At 40.3% G+C, this 13338-nt stretch overlaps 1 protein-coding gene across 1 annotated transcript in view; it reads left to right on the top strand.

The window, feature by feature from the left end:
- The window catches only part of LOC140342894 (THO complex subunit 2-like), a 162545-nt gene extending 150051 nt beyond the window's left edge, over positions 1-12494 (top strand). The window contains exon 39 of the mRNA XM_072429265.1: positions 11711-12494. The gene's annotated coding sequence lies outside the window, so the exon portion shown is untranslated. The remainder of the gene's footprint in view (positions 1-11710) is intronic.
- The last annotated feature ends 844 nt before the right edge of the window (positions 12495-13338 follow it).

Raw genomic sequence — 13338 nt, 5'->3', positions numbered from 1 at the left:
TTGGATTTTAACCTTCTGTGGGGTACTGTGTCAAATGCTTAGCAAAGTCCAAGTACACTATATCAACTGCTACTCCACTGTCTACCTGTTTTACTTCCTTCTAAAAGTTTTGTGACCGCTTCGGTCTTTCTTAAAGTCATGCTGACTATCACTTATGATATTTTCTAGTAAAAACTCCTCTGTGGTTCTTTATCAAACTCTCTAGGACCTTTTCAACTATTGTCGTTAAACTAACCGATCGGTAGTTACCTGGTAATGACTTTGATCCCTTTTTGAAGATAGGAGCCACATTTGCCTTATGCCAATCTATATTGGCTTTGAAATAACAGTTTATCTCTTTGAGGACACGTGGATTTAATCCATCAGGTCCTGGTGCCTTGTCAACCTTAATTTTGCCCAACTGTTTCTCAATCATATCAATTTTGAGCCATTGTGAATCGTTTAAGGCAGTGACATTGTTATTATGAATTTGGGCTTGAGCTCTTCGATTTTCCTTTGTGTACACGGAGCTAAAAAAACAGAAGTTTAGTAAATCTGCCTTTTCTTTATCCCCAGTTACCAACCCTGAGACATCTTTTAGGGGCCTACATGCTCACGTTTGCCTTACTTTACTTTAATCTCCTTTTTACATCTTTTGTTATATTCTTTATAATTTTCAAACAATGAAGGTGATCCTTCCATTTTTATATTTTTGGAATGCCCTTTTCTTGTTCCTTATGGCTTTTTAACATCAGCTGTGAGCCACATAGGTTTTATTTTAGCCTCTTAAACTTATTACCCATTGGAATATATTTTTCAGTGTGCTTTTATAGAACAGACTTGAAACATTCCCATTTCTGTTCTGTGTTCATTGAGGACAATATTGTCTCCCTGTCCGAGTCACAGAGAGCCGCCCTTAATAATGGAGAATTTGCTCTCTAAAAATTAAATGCTCATGGAACAGACAATATTTCTTCTCTGAACATACATAAATTTAACACACCTGAGAAAGTCAGGTTCTGTATCACTTCCACAAATCTCAAACCAAGGTTCTTTTCCTGCAGTAAACACATTTTAGAAGTCATTCAGTTCCTAATCTCAATAACCCGTATTTTACTACATGGTTTCATTGTACAAACCCGCAGGCCAAGTCAAAGGGAGTCTCTATTGCAGCAATATGTGGATCCCCTGGGCCATCTTATTTTTCAGACCGTAAGACATGCAGATTAGATCTACACATTGGCAAATATATATGCGCCTAATCGTGACCAACTATTTTTTAACTCTAATTAAAGTTCCACTGATTTAACCTAATACTGGGGGGAGACTTTAACCTTCCTCCCTTGCCAAGAGATAGTACATCCTCTGGACACTCTGCTACACTATTATCCTCCATAGCCAAGACTCGGCTCCTTTGGCATGGGCTTGGTGTGGTGGATATTTGACGAATCACTTACCTCCGTCAAAGATTTTGCCTACTTTTCTTACGCTCATGTTCCATTGCAGGCATAGATGGGCATACGTCTTTGGTCTGATAATGTCCCGATTCGTTTAGAATTAGGCCTACCCTCCAGATCCAACCGTATGAACGCTTGGAGACCCAATGATTCCCTACTTCAAGACTCTGTATGTGCAGCTAAAATTTTAAGAGCTTTAGATATGTTTCGTCAGGATTACTTAAACGACTCTACTCATCCCCCTTACTCAATGGGAAGCACTAAAATGTCTTCTCAGAGGTGTGTTTTTCCAAAATGATGCTCGCCTGAAAAAAAGCTAGGGCCCAACAAATTCAGTCACTCCTGACCAAAATTGCGGACCCCTGCACACTTGTTGATCTTTCAAATACCAGAAGGGAACTTTATCACCCTTCCTTCATTGTTTCAGGAGTTTCATAGATTTGGCCTTCATAGTAAGTTTAAGGTTATCCTATCTAAAACAGAAACTCTTAACCTTAATCTACTCCAGTCTCTTGCCAATTCAAATCTCTCTAAATTTTCCTTTTAAATGGAGCTCCCCTCATATTATATACCTGGGTATAGCAGTCCCTTTAGATTTAGGTAAATTATATCAACTTAATTATATACTGATGCTCAGGAGCCTTCAGAAAGATCTTGACTATTGGAAAAACCTCACTATATTCTGGTTTGGTAGGATGAATGTATTGAAAATGGACTCATTACCCAAGTTCCTTTACATCATCCCATCTCTTCATCTAAAAGTTTTTTTCACACGATTACCTCTCTGCACCAAATTTTTATGGAGCGACCGCAGACCGAGACTGGAACATGCTTCTTTATGCAGACATAAACAAGTAGGTCTCATGGGATTACCGAACTTTGAACTTTATCATTCAGCAGCTCATGAGAGTAATAGAGTGACAAGGTTCGAGTAGACTCAAACTTTCTATCCTAGCTGAGCAAGTCTCTTTTGGATCATAGGTCACTAGCTTGGTTGCTTTCTACTACCCCTGGACAATTTTCCCTTGACTCCCCACTCACCAGAGCCATCTCTAGATTCTGTAAAACCGTGCAGATTTCTCCTAACATTCATAGACAGTTTGACCCCATTTGAGCAGTTGTGTACTTTGGCTGACACCCCACTCCATCTAATCTCCATTGTTTATAAGATACTATCAGAAACCTATGATAAAGTGATAACCCAGATTTGTTACAGAGTGGCAGAGACCTGAATAGAAATAATGCGGAACTGGACTGGCTTACTACTTTTGAATTTTCTCATGAAACTTCTGTTTGTGGATACACTCAGGAGAAAAACTACAAAATCTCATCACGTTGGTACAGGGACCCGGTTTCACTGCACCAAATGTTTCCCCTAGCACATATAGCGCATGTTTAGCAGTGTCTAGCGCATGTTGGAGATGCGGTGAAGCCGAGGGTACCTACTTACACATCTGGTGGTCTTGTCCAATTCTGCAACCTTACTGGAAGGAGATCTTTGCCTTATGTTCTGAATTATATGCCGTTAAATAAACCCCTTCTCCTGAAGTAGGTCTGCTCTCTTTATTTCCAGAGCTCTCACCTTCCCCGAAGAGGGCTCTACATGGCTATCTTCTAGCTGCTCCCCGCCGGCTTATTCCACTGTTTTGGAAGCAAACATCCCCGCCCTCTTTGGCTATTTGGGTATTAAAGGTAAACACAATTATGAGAATGGAGGAAATCGGGGCTTTTCATAATGATTGTATGGACTTGTTGGGAATACTATAACACATCATCTAAGCTGAAACTGAGACTTGGTTCCTCTTTCTCTGCTGGTTGCTAACCAATTCCACTACTAATATAGGTTAATTCAGTTTAACTTCAGAAACAAACGGTGTTCCTCTCTTTCCTCCCTCACCCTATGCCTCCACCCCTCTTGCCTCCAGCCCTGTTATTACTATTTGACTACTGTTATAATGGGTTGTTCTTACTTTATTCTGTGTTAACATAATTACTACATCTGTTACCAATTTTACCATTTTATTTGCACGGTTATTGATAACTTTTTCCACTGTTGAATCAGTATTATAGAATTTGTATGTTTTATTTTCATATGCCTTTTCTCAATAAAAACATTTGAATTATAAAATACACAGCACTGAATAGTTTGGGCATAATACAAAAAAAAATGGAAAAGGTTGGACATTTTAACAAGCCAGGCATTAGAAAGTTGGAACAAAGTATGCGGGTAGGTAGAACACTTACACGGGGCGTGGCCACGCATTGGCGGCGTGAGCGGTGTTTTTTTGGAGCTCTGTGTCCATCCAGGCTTCTTATCAGTCATCACTGGTTACCCAGTATCTCCACTTACCTGCCTCCGATGCCGCAGAAAACCAGAGGACCCAATGAAACTCCCGGACGGACGAATCTGCTGAAGTTTTTCCTCTCTGAGCAAGCTGAACCCTTGGAGGGTGGCTGACTTCAACATGGCACTGGCACGTGCCTCGACTCACCGCCACAAGGGGAACGGGACAGCTGCAGAAGATGTCACACTGCCTGCTTGTACAGGCAGTCCATATTAGTCTTAAATATCCTCTCCTGCCTTGCCACTCCTGTGACGAACGCCCTCTCAGCCCACACTCCTGCGTATAGACTTTCCAGAACGTTCCGCAACAGTCCACGCACCAGCAGGCTGAAGAGGGGCCGTCACGGGGCAGGGTTAACTGCTCTGGTAACCCCTGCCACACACACACCATCACAGGTAGACTGCCACCACGTGCTTAGATGGAAGCACGCACCGTTACCCTTGACAACCGCAGTTATGCTTCTGCTTCTTTAGTGTCACCCGCTGCCACTCCAGACAGGGATTTCTCAGAAATCACAATGTTTATAGTAGCGTTTTAGGTTCGCAAGTTACACTATTTCTACTTAGAGCATTCAGAGATTCAATATAGTTTACACTATTTATAGTGTTTAATAAGTAAAAACATACAAAAACAGTGCATAAATAATAAAAGATTAATCTAAGAACAATAACAGGATAATAGCAGGACTATAGCAACAGTGTAAAATAAAAGGGAAAACTGTGAAATAAAACTTAGGTAGAGTTGGTTTGCCTTGCTCCAGGTTGCTGTGTAAAGTCCAAGTTATTAGCCAGAGTCACTGGGCTCCCTGCAGTGCGCAATGTGTCAGTGCCGTTGTCCTTAGCAACAAGATGATGTCAGTGAGAGAGCTGTCTCTGCTAGACTTACATGGCTTTTTCTATGCCAACCCCAGAGGTGGGACCAATACAACATTTCAATGACGGCAGGATGTGGGCTGTCTGAAAGGCTGTGTCCACATGGGTTATGATGCTCTGTGGACACTTCCCAAAATGCTCTTTTTCTAGCCATTATTAATAATTCTACAAGTACAGGTTTTATGAACTGCCAACCTCCAGAATATTAATCATCACAAAATAAGGAGTTCACAGAGACCAAACTAGGTATGTCTGGGACTTATGGTTCACCAGGACAGGCTAACTATGGGTTCCAGGCTTTCCTGGGCCTAGAAGACTAGTCCTTGTTCTCCAAATACTCACCATAATGATCCAGCTACAAATCAGTCAACTACTACTTTATACAGAATGGTATATTGGAAATATAAAGATTGAGAATAAATGTGTTTCAGATAACATCTTAGAGTTCAATCAGGATCCACTCTACTAGCCTTATCTGAGTTTTATGACACCTGGAGACACAAAACTCCATCTTTTACAATGGGCGTGGTAATCTACAGGGTCTGGAGGATGCTGGTTGTCAGATCAAGAACTATCTTATAAGGGGAAATTTATAACCCTGGTCTGTTAGGGAGACAATTTTCAACAAAGACATTTTAAAGAAAGACCATTTGTTCTATTTAAAGGGAAAATCAGGACCTTATATTTACCACAATATCACAATGCCTGACTGCTCCCTCACCCACGGGATTATCTCACGGCTCCTCATCTGCCTCGGGACTTACAGGCACTACTTCAATGCAACCACACTAAGGAGGATATAGATTCCTTATCGACCCATATTGAGAGATTGCCGAGGACAGAGATGGAATCTCTGCAACACCCCATGACTGCAATAGATACCAAGGTATCCACGCTAGAAAAGTCCTTTACTCAGGCCCGCTCCCAAGATGACAGCCCTGGAGCATTCCCAAGCCAGGCTGAAATTGTTGCAAACTACTATGTCCGTGAGAATAGAGGACCAGGAAAACCGAGGCAGCGGTATTAACTTAAGGCTGAGGGGCATACCAGAGGCTGCAGTGGGCATTAATTTGAGTGACACGGCCAGGGCTATTATGTATTGCTCCACTTTATGCCAGTCTACCTGGAAGAGGTCTTGCCCTTCTAAGAGAGACCTTGTCCTTTCAACATAAGAGACCTTACAGCTAAGGTATACTGTTCTCATCGTTGTTGATGCCTTTAAGGTTGAATGTTTTTCACTTTTCTGTTTTTATGCAAGTTGGATAATGATTCTTTACCGGGTTTACTAGGCATTTGCTTTCTGTACCTTTTATGCTTCAGATCACTGTATGTACTGTTTATCATACTACTTTTATGGCCATGAATGTACCTGCGGCTCCGTTGCCATTTGTTTGCACTACCCCACATAGGTAGCATTACCTCGTAGGGAGCTTCTTTACTTCCATAGCCCTTTTGGGTGTTTAGATATTTTTTAGGTACCCACCCCTCCCTTATTTACCTGATTTTACCTTCATACCTTTTCACACCTCCTCCCCTGTTTAAGTGTTGTATTTCTCAATACTGTGTTTTACTGAGCCACTTTAAATGTCGTTAAGAATTGCCTAACTTAACGTCTGAGGTTTGAACTTTCCAACCAAATGGTCCATTTTACTCCAAGACCTTACTAAATCAGTGTCAAAAAGCTTTCCTACAAGAAACGCATTTTCGTCATGACAAATTTCCTAGCTTAAGGAACAGAAGATTTCGCTTTGGGGTACCATAGTACTTTCCCTCACTCTAAAACTAAGAGGGGTTAGTATTTTTTTTGCTCTTTACCAAGTCTTTACCATGGACCCTAGTATCAGTACGCCCTGATCCTGAGGGACGATTTCTTATTGTACAAGGCAAAATTGGCGGCCACTTACTTAGTTTTGTGAATTTCGTGTTTACCAAACTCAAACCAAATTTTGTTCTTAGGACGTGTACTGACTATACTCACAGCACTAGACACGGGCACAGTCATATTTGGAGGTGACTTTAATATACCACTTAACCCAATGCAGAACACATCCAAAGGGCACTCTCACATGCCCTTCTCTTTTCACAAGTGGTTAAAAGTACTACTCCATGACCATCAGCTTGTGGATATATGGCGTATCTGGCACCAGGGATTACACCTTCATTTCTGTTTCAATTTCTTTATTAATTTTCATTTACGTTTAGTTTACACAAACATATCAAACAAACAAAATAAATGTCTCAAGCCATCCCAAAAAGTTTGCGCAGCTTCTGGTAAAGCGCCAGGCCCAGATGGCCTTATCCTGTAAGAAATGTTTTAACGTACTAGGTTCCCAGTTGGTGGCAGGCTTCAGTGCCATTTCTCGGGGACATCCGCTCCCACGTGATGTGTTGGCCGCCCAAATAATGGTGTTACTAAAACCAGACAAGAACCCCCAATCATGCGCCAGTTACCTCCCCATCTCGCTACTGCATGCTGACTTAAAACTATTTGCAAACATTCTGGCGCATAGATTGACTCCTTTTACCTAGCAAAATCATACACCCAGATCAGAGTGGTTTTCTCCCATTTCGTGAAGCCAGGGACAACACTATCGTACCATAAACATCATTGACTATGCACGCTCACAAAATATCCCACTCGCGCTTCTCTCCACAGATGTGGAGAAAGCATTTGATCGGGTAGATTGGTCTTTTCTACATGCCACTCTGGCGCTTTTCGGCCTGCCAATGTGATTTTTGCAATGGACCCAGGCACTTTACTCCCTACCTTCATCTTGGGTTTGGGTTATTGGTGACCTATCCCAAGCTTTTACAATAGCGAATAGTACGAGGCAGGGTTGTCCACTTTCCCCACTCCTATTTATCCTCACTCTGGAGCCTTTTTTAAATAGGATGAGATCCAATGCTGATATCAAAGGTGTCAGAATCGGCAATACAGAACAAAAACTGACCGCATACGTGGACGGACTTGTTCTATAGAACAACTCCTATTGTAACACTACCTAACCTCTAAGCAGAACTCCGTAAGTTTGCAGAACTTTCTAACTATAAGATTAACCTGCAAAAGTCAGAGGCCTTGAACGTAACGCTACCCAGGCTGACACAGGCCACGCTTGCTCCAAGCTTCCCTTTTTAATGAGCGTCTTCCTCGATTACATATCTTGGGACCCAGAGCCCAGCAAATCTGTCACATGTTGTAAATTTTCTTCCCCTGCAATTAGCATTCACCTGGTTTGGAAGGTGTAACATTCTCAAGATGAATGTTATGCCCAGACTAATATTTCTCCTCCAGGCCTTACCCATCCATATGCCCTCTTGTATACTGCTCAAATTCATGTCAGAATTTAAAAAAAAGTATTTGGTGATCGGACAAACAGAGAATAAGGGTATAATCACATAGACTCCCTAAGCTTAAAGGTGGTATGACGTCCCCGGATCCCGCGTTATATCATCGTGCTGTACGTTTAGCTAGGTTGTTAGATTGGTGTACTAACAAAAGAACTTAACTATGGACTGAATTAGAGGATGCACTTTCACCCTCCAATCACTCCAATTTGAATCCCTGTTGTGGGCCCCTGATGCAATCAGAACCACCATGTTCAAACATCCTGTAATAGGACCTACGCTGAACAGGTCCCCTGTGACCTATATTGAGACACTCGGAATTCATAATCGGGGATACTTTAGGGCATTACATTTTTGTCTGAGACGGAATGGATCCCACGGACAACCATACAATCACATAGTTCTCCCCAGAGGGTTTTAGCCGGTTGCTCCGCCCGGCTGATTTGAATACCCCGTCCAGCTCTCGGCAGCTCTCATCCTCGGATGCACGGATCTCAGTGAGGCTGCTCTGTGCTCTGTGTCATCCGTTCAGAGGATTGCTGCTGGAGAGGTGAGCACGCAGCTAAGCCTACATGTGAAGGAGACACAGGCAGCCCCGCCCCCATCTCATAGCACGAGCTCAGATTTCTGCCTGTGAATGTATCCAGTGTGTATAAAGTGTGCGTGTCATTCTGCATCCTCACAGCTCTGTGTACAAACCTCCATATCTCCTAATATGTATGTCACAATGACCTGTAATCTTCAGCACTTATGGCCTGTTACCAATCCTAGGTGCCTAGCACTTACCGCCTGTTACCAATCCTAGGTGCCTAGCAGTTGCCAGAAGTCACTCAGAACGGGTAAATATTTTTGCTGCTAATATGAACTAAGCCTATCTTGTTACACCACATTCATTATACTATTACACCACTACAAAGGAATAAACTCTTAAAACTTAGAACACTAGTAAGTTGGGTCACAATACACGGCATAGGACAGTTGTGGCAAAATACATAGAATAGAAAAATTGGATATACTAACGGAGCAGGCATTACAAAGTTGTAACAAATAATTGGGAGAAGGTAGAACACTGAAACAATAAGAGGTTACTGGATACCTATGGCATAAACAAATGGGTGCACTAAATTTGCCGTGTTTTGCCACACCTCCTTTTTTACCACCCCGTTACAGCTTCCTACCACCCGGCTGAAAAAAATTTCTGGGGAGAACACTGCAATCAGATAACGATTTGCCCACTCTGCACAATCCAACGTACATATTTTTTTACGATCACTTCCTAGACCACATAATTTTTGCCACCAGCTTTTAACATTGGAATCTCTTGTGTACGGCAGTCCGCTCAGGGGTACGCTATCCTACACCTAAGTTCTACTCCCCACCTTATTTTGTATCTAAATGGGAGGACGATCTAGGAATGAAATTTACAGATACACAAAAGGAGGCGGTTCCCCGTAAGGCCTCCATTAGCAACAAATACCAGGAGATAAACTACAATTTAGACTCTCGTTGGTATAGGACACTCACCAAGCTGGCTAGAATATTCCCCAACACTGATGCATCATGTTGAGGATGCAATGCAGCTCCAGTTACTTTACTGCAAGTTTTTGGCAGTGCCCGAAGTTAAATACTTTTTAGAATAATGTAGCAGACATTGTTTATAAACTTACGGATGTTGACAGGTAGACCTGAATTAGCCCTTCACATTTCCAGCATGTTAAGGAAGGAGTATAAACGCTCTTTGCTAAAACATTGCAGCAAAGGCATTTATACCGGCATGTTGGAAGTGTGATACTCCGACTTCCAGTCAGTGGCTGAGGAGAGTGGCAGATATCTATCGTATGGAAGACATGATGACTTCAGGATCTGAAAATGTTGAAAAATTCACATGGACCTGGTGTGACCTGCTCCACTACAGAATACAGTACGCTGTTGCAACAGTCTCAAGATGGTTTATAGTCTTTATCCAAACATTAAAGATCTGGTTTCCTTTATGTTAAGACCTAGCAGGGACACAGTTGTTCAGGCTCGTTTTCTCAAAATCAACAGATATAAACAGATATATATCAACAGATATAAACAGATATATATCATCTGTTGATTTTATATCAACAGATATAAAATCATAGACAAACCACATATTAGGGGTTCAGGAAGTGAAGCAAGAAACATGAATGTTAATATTCTTATATGCTGTTCAAAAAAAACTGAACACTAAGAAGATATTTTTTTCCATATGAGAAAAGGGCTGATTGAATATTTACCTGAAGATAACCTTTTTTTTACCTGTATGAAAGATGAATTTGTTTTTGCAGTAAATCATTAAGTTTGTTTACGTATTTCCTATAATAAATGATTTTATCCAGGTTGAATAAGTTCTTTTAAGGCTAATTTGCGTTTGGCCTTTAGTTCCATCCTCTTGCAGTCAGGTCTTTCATATTTATCTTTGCTTGCCGTGTTTGCTTTTTGTGTGCAGCGTACTGTTTTCTCTTAGCACTATAATTATATTTTGTTATGCATTATGTTGTCATTTATTTTTGACATGGCATTTTTTTTTCATTATTTAGTCTCACTACCCTAAATAGTGAGAAAAATTCAAAGTGAATATGTGCTATTTATATGCAGTATTCAGTTTTATGGATTCTCAAAACACTTATCATAAAATACCATATTCTGCAGTTTCTAAGGCCCCTTTCAGACTTAAAAAGAGTCTTTCTCGGACACTGCTCTCCTTAGTGCTGTGCCGTCAGTGCGACTTGTCTCTGTACCTCAGTGCACAGCAGCCATATGCAAATACACACACAAAGTTGTTCCCAACTGCTCCTAATCAGTTGAATTGGGAGAGCAGTTGAGCCTGCAGTAGAATGCTGCTGTCAGCTGGAAGTCGGAAACGGCCCCTTACAGTGCAATGCAGAAAATGCTTAAAGTGTACCTAGACTCAGAATTTCCACTTTACACAAAAGGGTAGAGAACCCTTTTATGGAAGGTAATAATTCTGTTTTTTATTTATTTTTATTTTTTTTAGGTGCAACACCCCCTAAAAAAAAGTGCAGCACTGCCCCCTAATTCTTGGCCTCCTAGGCGGTCGAGAATGAATGAGAGCGCAAAGCCTCCTGGGATACCTACGTCAGGCATCCCGGGAGGCTCTTGGGTGCTCCTTCTGTGCATGCCCGAGCATCTCAGGCATGGGCAGAGGGAGCCTTTTTGCTCAAAGAGAAAATTTTGCCGATCTCACGCATGAGCAGTGAGATCGTCAAACTTTTATTTTTCATCCTACGTCACCCGCTCCTGGGTCGGGTGACGTAGGATGAAGAACCCAGAAGAGAAGACAAGGATGGCGGCGCCGGCTCCAGGAAGAATTCTGAGACGACCCTGGAACCAAAGCCGGACACCCCCAGAGTGATCGGACTGCCCTGCTGGATTAAAGGTAAATGTGTTTTTTTTTTTTTTTTTGGAAATTTGAGTATAGTTCCTCTTTAATTACTTTATTCTATATCTAATATACCTGTGCTATGAAACTGAGAAATGTTCATGGAAGTAAATGCAGAACCTTGCTAAACTCAAGAATAAATTCTACAATTAAACAGGATCGTTGATGGCTGCACTTCAAAATCGACATTTTCCCTGCCATGGAACTGGATCACTTTATATAGTTTTTTTTTTTTTTTACAACTTTTGTAAGGGCTAACTTTAACATGATTTCCTTTCTCTACAGAAGAAACTTCAAATATGGGATTCTGCAAGCTGTGTGAGAAAAGGAGGATGATGTTACCATGTGTTTTCACAGATATTTGTTGAAGAGGGCCCATTTGCATCTCCTTCAATTATTCATGTATTAGGATTGGTTTTTTTTTTTCACCTTGTAGTATATGTTTAAATTGTGCATTACTGTATTTTATATGTGTTGCGGATTATGCATTTATTTTCAGTACCTGGCTGAAAGTGTTAAACTATTCCACAATTTTAAGCACAATGTGTTCCACAGAAAATTGCCACCATGTGAATGAGGTTCCTGTTTGTGTGTACAGAGTTTCAAAAGTTTGTCGCAAAACTGCCTAAAATGTAAACTTTAATTTGTAATATTACGATAATGAGTTCTTTTTAATTGGTGCTGCAAGAAATAAACTATTCAATTTTTTTTTTGAACTTAACTCATCTAAATTTAGTTTGTATTTATTGCATGGCCATTTAAGTACTGCGAGAGCAACGTTTTTTATGGTACTGAATAAGAGCTGTTTGTATATTGTGTATGAAAAAGTATCTGTTAAAGAACAAGGAATTAAAAGAAACCCATTTTGTTTCCAAAAGTCCTGTTTTGTCATAATGTTTTGAAATTAAAGGAAGAATAAACCTTTTCCACAAGAAATTAGGGCTCAGTTATACAACTATTTGTATTGCCGAACTTAAGTCTAAAAGTTTCAAAGATTTTTTTTTAAAGAAAATTTTTAACTGCTGAATTCTACCATTGTAAGCTTTTTTTTTTTTTTTTTTTTTTTTTTTCTAAATAAACAATAGTTTTCTCAATGGGTCGTAAATCATTGTGTGTATTGTATTTTTGTATATTCATCATCGTTTTTCCAGCTTAATACCTTTATAAATACATGCAGCTGGGTGAGATTGTTGAAATTTGGCATAACCATTTGTTTTACTTTCCTTATAAATAATATGATGGGTATATTGCAGTGAAAGCTACTCTGAGATTCAAACAAAATGTGTAGTTAATCTAGCAGCCTCGCTCAGTGCTTGCATGACATTTCTGCAGTGTTTCTTATCTTTGACAATGCTATTATAATCTTTGTATAGCTTAATTTTTTTCCCTGTAAACTACTATACTGTTAGAGAATTCCTTATTAGGAATTATTAATTAAAGAATTATTAAAAAAAACTCCTGCAGGCAATCATATTCATTTTGAGCGATCTTCATTTATATGGTGAACACACTCATCTGTATTAGACCCCCCCACAAATATGTCTTTGTCCATTTGAGGAGCAGATAAAGGTATAGTTGTAGGAAGAGAAGTGCCATGGCGCTTCATATCATGAGCTGTGATAAATCCTCCCCCATTATAGAGCTTTACAATCTGACTCTTAATCTGATAACACTGCATCACAAAAAAAAAAAAAAAGTCTGCTACTTGGTACTAATCCATGTGTCCTATACTAAATCAAGTGCGCTGAAGTCTGATTCTGCCTAGGACTTCAGGATCTTAAGTTAATTACGTGTATAGACGCGATTAGCTACATTCTCTCGTTCCGCAGTTACTATTTAATCTCTATACATAACTAACTTTTGCCTCATAGTTCCATGGCATTGGAAAAATGTAGTTTTATGTTGCAACAACA

This window comes from Pyxicephalus adspersus, chromosome W (genome assembly GCF_032062135.1).
Source record: "Pyxicephalus adspersus chromosome W, UCB_Pads_2.0, whole genome shotgun sequence".
Classification (NCBI taxonomy): Eukaryota; Metazoa; Chordata; class Amphibia; order Anura; family Pyxicephalidae; genus Pyxicephalus; species Pyxicephalus adspersus.
The sequence above is the reverse complement of the archived record's forward strand: the minus strand, read 5'-3'. Positions and strand labels throughout refer to the sequence as shown.